Genomic DNA, 7,694 nt, shown 5'->3' with positions numbered 1-7,694 from the left:
CGGCTTTCAGGAAACGGCGTTCTGTCGCAGATTCGGTGGGATCCTTTCAAACTGACAGCCGTAGAACTCTTTCGTTCCAGAGCCTCCCCGCGGGGCGAGAAGACCTTTTTTCCCCACTTGCTTTCCTGTTGGTTAAGGGAATCGAATTATCCAGTTGATTCTCTTTCCTTAGGTATCAGTGCTAAGACTGTCAATCTCACAAAATCTAGTCCAGCCTTTGCCCTTCCCCCTCTCCCCCCAAATATATAAACTTACAAGTCCTTCCAGATGAAGAGAGAGTTGCAGGGCCCTTTAACAATTTCCCATCTGACACAGTGCACTGGCTGAATGGAGATGTGACCCAAATCTCTGCTGTTCTTAGTTCTCACCTGTGCATGGCCATCGTTTGTGTTCTCTACTCCCATTTAGAGGGAGGTCCGTTTTCTGTGATGCTTCAGTTGAGCACATCATCCAGATTTCTTCTATAAGCAATTTAAGATCAATAGCTAGTAAGAGCTTGCAATCAGTTAGTGAAAATAGAGGATTTCGTTTCTCAATTACTGTACTTGAGATAATTATAGTAAGACAAAAATGATGATGTTTTCTAGAAGGACCATTAGGAGGAGAATTACTGTATAATACAAGATGAGTAACAAATCGTAAGCTATTGCATGTTTTATCATCCAAATCTATGGAATTTTGGCCATTACCTCAAACAAAAGTTCCAAGCTTTCTGAAGACTTTGCCTTAAAGACGCAGTGGCAACAACTCAATCTGTAGAGTCATTTTAGGACTACCAGGAATCCATGAACAGGAATAGGATTCTCTTAGCATCCTTTTTTTTGTTTTTTTTTTTTCCTCCTTTTATACTAGCTAAAAATTATAAGGGAAGGGCAATCTCCTTAAAATCCTACTGCATTCAGAGATGGGGGTACTACCCACAGCCAAATTGCTGTGTCTAAGATGGGCAACAGCACCAGTACTATCCAGGATTACAACTCTAAAACTTCTGCCATGCTTTGTAGCACCAGGGCTGTGGTGATAGGAGAACTGAGAGTGTGTCAGTATTCTAGATCTAAGAAGCAGTGACTGATGGAGCTTTGGGTGTTCAGTCTCTAAATAACCATAACGTTTCTACACCAAGCACTGTGAGAAGAGCTTTCTAAAATACCACACTGTTACAGTTGGGGAGAGTAGTGCAGTGGAATAGCAACGAGACAGACAGGAAAAGAATGCTCACCTGTCTCCAAAGACATAGGCACGCAGGGAAAAACTATACAAGGAAGGGAACACCAGATAAAGATCCTTCCCTACTGGCAATCAGCCCTTAAGTGGGGTTTAAAAGAGGTGCAGCCAGGCTCCACCTCTTCTGGTCACACAGCCGAATTGCCTTCACATGTGCTTCCAGGGCTGAGCTGATCTTTTCCCCAAGTGATCAATCAGTGGTTCAGGCCATCTCAGGTATCCCCTGAGATACCACTCAGGCACTATTCAGGTTTCTGGATGACTACATCAATGGGCAACATGCTATGAAAACATGGAGTGTTTCACCTACAAATGTTTTTGGAAGTATGCATCAGATGGCAGGAAGAGAAATTTTTCTCCATTTACAGAGCTACTTTCGTGTCCTCACAGTGTGTCTGCTATGGTAAATGAGACTTGTGAAACTGGGAAAGAGTAAATGAAGATCTTTTAAGCTGAACTGGAAAAATGAAAAGTGAAGTTGGTGCTGCTGAAAGTAGCATCAGTTAATTAAAAAATATTTTGTAACTTGAAATAATCAGCCTTCAGCAGCTTAACATCTGACTGCAGCATGATTAAGAACCAGAGCTGCTAGCAGTGTTTATTATTCTCAGGCAAACGAGAAGCAAAAATCTCTTCATTTGCATGCTAAGATTGTAAAGGTTAGTCTAGAATTTAACATAGACCTGGGATTTGAACAGCTTATCTGGAGCACTGCATTCCCATCAGTCCTTTATACATGGTTATGAGCTCAGCATTACATAACAGCAGCAGAGCAGTAAGCGGCACAGATTTACTTTGGTACAAATATTTTTTGTTCTTCATACTGTTTTTATGCCCGAGGGAGCAGTGATGTTTAATTTGGTGTTGGGTTTCCCAATTTGCTTAGGGCAATGCAAAATTTGTTGGTAGGGCTGGAGTTTGCTTGTAGAGAACAAGATGACCAGACATTACCATCAAACCCCCACGGCATCGCCGGAAGGCTTGTCCAGGATATTTGTCATTTTTCCATTGACCTCGTGATCCTTCTCACAGGAGTCCACTTGTTGTCTGGTGTTACTTACAACCAGCTAATGCTGACCTATCGTCTAATACTAATATTTGTACTCAAGCCTAAAGGTGATTGTGAAAACCTGCATTAGAATTGCTTACAACTCACCAAAGAAGCATTTAAGCATAAAAAAGAGAGCTGAAATGGAAAAAAAAAGGGGAAGGGGGGGGCACGTAGATTATGAAATAACAGATACAGAATGACAGTATCTTGTTGCTGATAAACAGGAAAAATAGAATGTTTTCCTCGATAATAATTAGAATTTTATCACATTTAGTGTGGCTAAGCTCAATATTTGCAGATAACAACTGGAAAAAGGGATCAGAAATTCAACAGTGATACAATGAATACATTCAGAGCTGTACAGTTTTTTTCCCCTGGATAAGTTTATGTTCCCTTTGCTGCATGCGAGCTTCTAAAGTTAAAAGAGAGTTCAGTGCTGGAAGGATTAATTCTCAAAGCAACTTCTACAAATCCCCCTGCCTTTGACATTTACAAGAATTATTTTAGTAGAGTCAGAGATTAAAGGTTCCCTGGAATATAAAGTATTGTTTTATTGTATTTTCAGCAAGATTTTAGTACGTGTACAATATGCCACAGAAAAGTAAGGTCATCATTACATCGGAGGTTTGTCAGTTCTGGTATTTAACTATGTATTAAGAACGTGGTGTTGCAGTGTTTTTTGAATCAAGTGAAATTCCTGCAACTGGAGAAAAATTAAAAAGTTCTGCAATGCAAAGAAACAAAAGCATTAGGGATATTAAGCAAGTAAAAACAGAGCAGTTACAACAGAAATGAATTTTAGCAGGCACCCTGGCATGCAAAATAATTGCAGCATGCCTGGGCTCCCCTTCCATCTGTGCACTTTTACTGCCAGTTGAGCTGCCTTTTGAAGGCCCTTTGACTGCATTCAAGAGCTATTCTGGTGCTTCTTATGTAAAAGAAATAGCAAAGTATTGTGATGCTCTGCTTATGAAAGAGATCTCTTTCTGACATAGTGTTTTTACTTTTTTTTTTCTTAAATAAGTAGTTGTTAGTCTCTTGGGTATGAAACAGTTCCCTGTAGGATCAGTCTCAGAAGTCCTTGGATCATCACGCTTTTTTGGAAAAGACAAAAAAAAGCTACTTTTGCCATATTGCAACACCCTCTTTGAGTTGGCTAGTAAGTTTTAGCGTGCTTGGGAATCAAAGACTGATCTGCTTTCATTAGCTACGTGAGATGAAAATCAGCTTATCATTGCTTTGTGCTTATCATTTGCCTCTTATATCATTAGCCATGAGTTGTTAGCTCTGTGTGGATAGCTGAAATCTTTTGGAAAAGTATCCGATCATTCCACTGAATTTGGAGAATGAAATATTAGATAATTATGAATCAGTTCTACACATATTTTACTTTTCCACTCCTCATGAGTCAGCATGTACTTCTTTAGCCCAAAATACTGCAAAGTTGCCAACTCTGAGCTGCTGCTGGCTGCAAACCCGGGATGGGATAAGTATGAAGCTTGTGTGGAGGTAAGTCAGCTGCAACTCCATTTGGTTAAAACAAAAGTTGTGACTAGACTGTAGGGGATCTGATTGAAATAAGGAGTGCTAAGCAAGTAGGATTGATTCCTCTTGGTTTGTATTTGCTCTTTTTGTTTTTGTCCTGGTGATACATTCATAGGAAAAGCTGTTATTTCAGTTTAATCATGCCTACAAGTGAAGAATGTTGTGTTTTACTGTACTTAGCTCAGAAACTAAGGACTGTGACAAACCTTGATTGAGCACAAGGTTACTTTTCTGACTATTGCATCCTTCCTCACGTCTCTCCTTATGAAGCCACTCCTGTAACAGACAGCAAAGCAGGCACTGTGAATGTGTTCTACCAGCTGCAATTCACAGTCCAACATATTAACTTAAGCCCCTGTCTTCTTCCATTTATTTTGTTATGCCAAGCTATAAACTGGGGCAGCTCAGTATCAAGTTCACATCTCTTATTTCATTAAGCTATGGTAAATGAAGGGATCCAGGAATAACAAACCAGAGACCACATTTTCTGCTCATCTGAAAATACAGAGATTTGACAGCCTGCGGATTTTTTTTTTTTTCCATCTGAGAGGGTCATATGTATTTTCCCTTTTACTTATAAATAGAAAATTGCTTGTATTATATAGTGGGCAAGGAGGGACTATACATTACCACAGAGGATGAAAACCAATAAAGAAACCGGTCAGTTAGCACTGTGTCATTCAGTGTTATATTGCTGTTTCTGGTAAATGGGTTCATTACCAAATGTGCTTCTGCTGTATTAAAACCACAGATAATTCCAAATGTTGTTTTTCTGTGACCTGTAACAGACAAATATGCATAAATTCTGCAATTCTGTGTTGGAACTTTCTTCAAGCTTATGTTGGCTTGTTTCCAGTATTGCTTGGTCTTCTGCTGATTACTACTGGATAATGACAGCAATTTTGTCAGGTGGATATTTGTTTTCAGACAACAGGATAGGTTATCACTCACAAGATGTGTACTTAGGCTGCTACTGCCTGTCTCTGTTTAAAAGGCAGCTGTGGCACAGGTGGGTTTTCATAGAGTCATAGAATGAATCATAGATTCATAGAACAGCTTGGGTTGGAAAGGACCTCAACGCCCACCCAATTCCAACCCCCTGTTGTGGGCAGGGCTGCCACACACCAGCTCAGCTGCCCAGGGCCCCATCCAGCCTGGCCTTGAGCACCTCCAGGGATGGTGCATCCGCAGCTTCTCTGGGCAGCTGTGTCAGGGCCTCACCATCCTCAGAGTAAAGAATTTCCTTCTAACACCTAGCCTAAATCACTATTAGACTACATCACCTAGTCCTATTACTATCAGACTGTTAAAAATCACTCTTCAAGACGTGTAAAAAGTAGCTTTGCATTCTGCTGTTTCCATTCCACAATCAGCACAATTGATAATCTGCAGTGTAGGATGGCGTCACTCAGCTCGCATCAATGTATCATTTACTCTCAGAAAAAGACCTAAAAATTAATATAAATAAAATTAATATAAATAAAACTAATATGTTGCAAAGACTGATAAAATATAACAAGGAAAATTATAGAGAACAAGTTCAATATCCAGTCCATAATTCCAAAATTTGCTTGTACATTTTATGTGCTATTTCACAACCAGTGCTTTTGAATTCAGCTGATTTTTCTTGCTTGAAGAGGCATAGGTAGCATTTGTTTTTTGGACTAAACAATTTATATTGCCAGGTTAATCATAACTTAAGTAGAATTATTTTTAAAACTAAAAACTTTTTAAATTTTCTTATCAGGTGTACAGACAATCATCTACTTCTTAAAAATATGAACACATAAGGCAAAGAGCAGCCCCAGAAATAGCTTATAGCTTGAGAAAATAGGTACTTTTATCTGATTGAATTTTACTTTCAATCAGAGCTTAATTAATATTTTAGTAGTTAATAAGATTCTTTTAAAAAGCAGAATAGCACCACCTGCTGCTGAGCAAAGTTTTTATGAACTTGAGATAATTGCTGTACTGCTAAGCTAACGCCTTTCACAAACGATTCCTGGTCAAATCAAGGATGTTACATTATTGCTATCTCTATTATTAATGCTTCCTGGCCCTCTTTCTTATAGGTTTTTTTTTCTAAATCCTTATCCATTATTTACCAGTGTTTAGGGACTTATAAAAGTAACTTCTTCTTGTAGATTAAACATTCTAGACACATGAAAAGTTACCAATTAAAATCTTATTTCTAGTCTTTTCTCCATCTGGTGTATATATGAGGAGGGGAAGCTAAAATTTTTTACTTATTTCTGGGCTTCCACAGGGTCCTTGGAAGGAAAAGCTTGATTGAGATTAAGACCTACATCCTGAAAGGACTTAGTAAAGATGCCTGAAAACTGTCAAAATCAATGGGAATTGCCTGAGGATGTAGCCCTAAGAATTCAATTAAGGATTCAATCTCTAGATGTTTTTTTGGTGGTTTTTTTTTTTTAAATAAGAGAATTAAAGATAGTATTTAGGTTCTCAATTATCTTGACCATCAGAAGTACAAAAAACCCTTTGTATGTGGCAGCCTAGCAGAAACACTAAATTCCATCTCCCTCTTTTAGCTACCTAGAATTATAGCTTAGGTTTTAGTGTCCAAATGTGCCATCACTTTTAAGGCTTTCTGATTCTGCAGATTGCACAAATAATGAAAGGAAACCAACATCACATAATTAAAATTGAAAAGAAACCCTGCCCTACCAAGTTTAGCTGTATTTTTCCTTACCTGTCTTGCCCTTAAGCAGTACATAAGCCCACCTGGGAAAAACACTGAGCCTAATTTTCTTCCTGCTGAACTCATTGGATGACAAACTGCCACAAAATGTTACATACTGGCAAAAAGGTTAACTTGTTTTGACTGCTATTTACTCTGAAGAACATAAAAAGAGCAAGAAGGAGGTCTTTTACCTGGTTGAAGTTTTTCCCCTTTTTCTGTGTTGCAGTTTACCATTCCTTCCTCCTTAATGACCAAGAATAATATTCTGGTCCGTTTGTCCCACAAAGCTCACTTTGATGTCACCATTATGCTATTAAAAAAAAAAACAACCTTGCATGTATTTTTTTGTAAAATGACAAAATAATTTTAATAAAACCAATATATTTTGTATTGTACAGCTCATGAAGGATGTTCAGCTTTGCCTGTAACAAGGTTTTCAACCTGGCAGTCCACTATTGGTGCTCTGCTGGCCAGTGGGATGGGTAGGAGTAATGTGACCAGAGTGATGCTGGAACCAGGGAGGAGAGGATGCACTGGCAGGAATAATCTATGATAGAGGTCCTGTTCTGTTAGTACAGTAGGGCCTGTTGTCTTCTGCCTGTCCTGACTATCTAGTTTACATCTGTGAAAGTGTGAACATCCTCAGGTATGGGACTACACTGGTATTTGACAAATATTTGGTACTTCTCTAAGCTGAACAGCTCTGAAGAGTAGTCCATCTCTTGATGTATTGGGATATCGTATATGAATTCAGAGAAGCGTTGAGCTCATTTTCTTGTCCTTCAGATTAAAATACTTATGAGATGACTGTATTTTGTTAGGTTGAGGCACTCAATAGTTTATGTTGGTTGTTGCCATGTAAAGCCACAGAAAACAATGTTATGCACAAAGAAATTTCTAAACATAAGCTGTTTGATACTGCCCCCTCTCAAGTGCAAAAGCAATTTGCTAGTAAGTTTTGGTGCTTGTTTTATGATTCCAGTGGAGATACTTTGTGAACAAGATAACCAGCAACTGTTCATCAAGTATATACTGGACAATTTTCAGGAAATTACTGAAGTAGTAAATTGATATTTATGGATGCAATATGAAAGTCTGTACTACACAGAGAACCCAGGGAGTTCCAAGACCCTGCTTTCCCAGAACCTCTCCTCATTTCTTTGTGTTCCT

At 38.6% G+C, this 7,694-nt stretch overlaps 2 long non-coding RNA genes across 4 annotated transcripts in view; one reads left to right on the top strand and one right to left on the bottom strand.

The window, feature by feature from the left end:
- The window catches only part of LOC104910564, a 65,809-nt gene that overhangs the window by 5,016 nt on the left and 53,099 nt on the right, over window positions 1-7,694 (top strand). The window lies entirely within an intron of this gene.
- On the bottom strand, window positions 7-4,899 carry LOC109367183. The gene is made up of 3 exons (XR_002114033.2): window positions 1,220-4,899; window positions 369-461; window positions 7-125 (listed from the first exon to the last, which is right to left on the bottom strand). It is a non-coding gene; the product is annotated as an uncharacterized LOC109367183 (long non-coding RNA).

Source organism: Meleagris gallopavo, chromosome 4, assembly GCF_000146605.3.
Source record: "Meleagris gallopavo isolate NT-WF06-2002-E0010 breed Aviagen turkey brand Nicholas breeding stock chromosome 4, Turkey_5.1, whole genome shotgun sequence".
In the NCBI taxonomy this organism is placed as follows: Eukaryota; Metazoa; Chordata; class Aves; order Galliformes; family Phasianidae; genus Meleagris; species Meleagris gallopavo.
The sequence above is the reverse complement of the archived record's forward strand: the minus strand, read 5'-3'. Positions and strand labels throughout refer to the sequence as shown.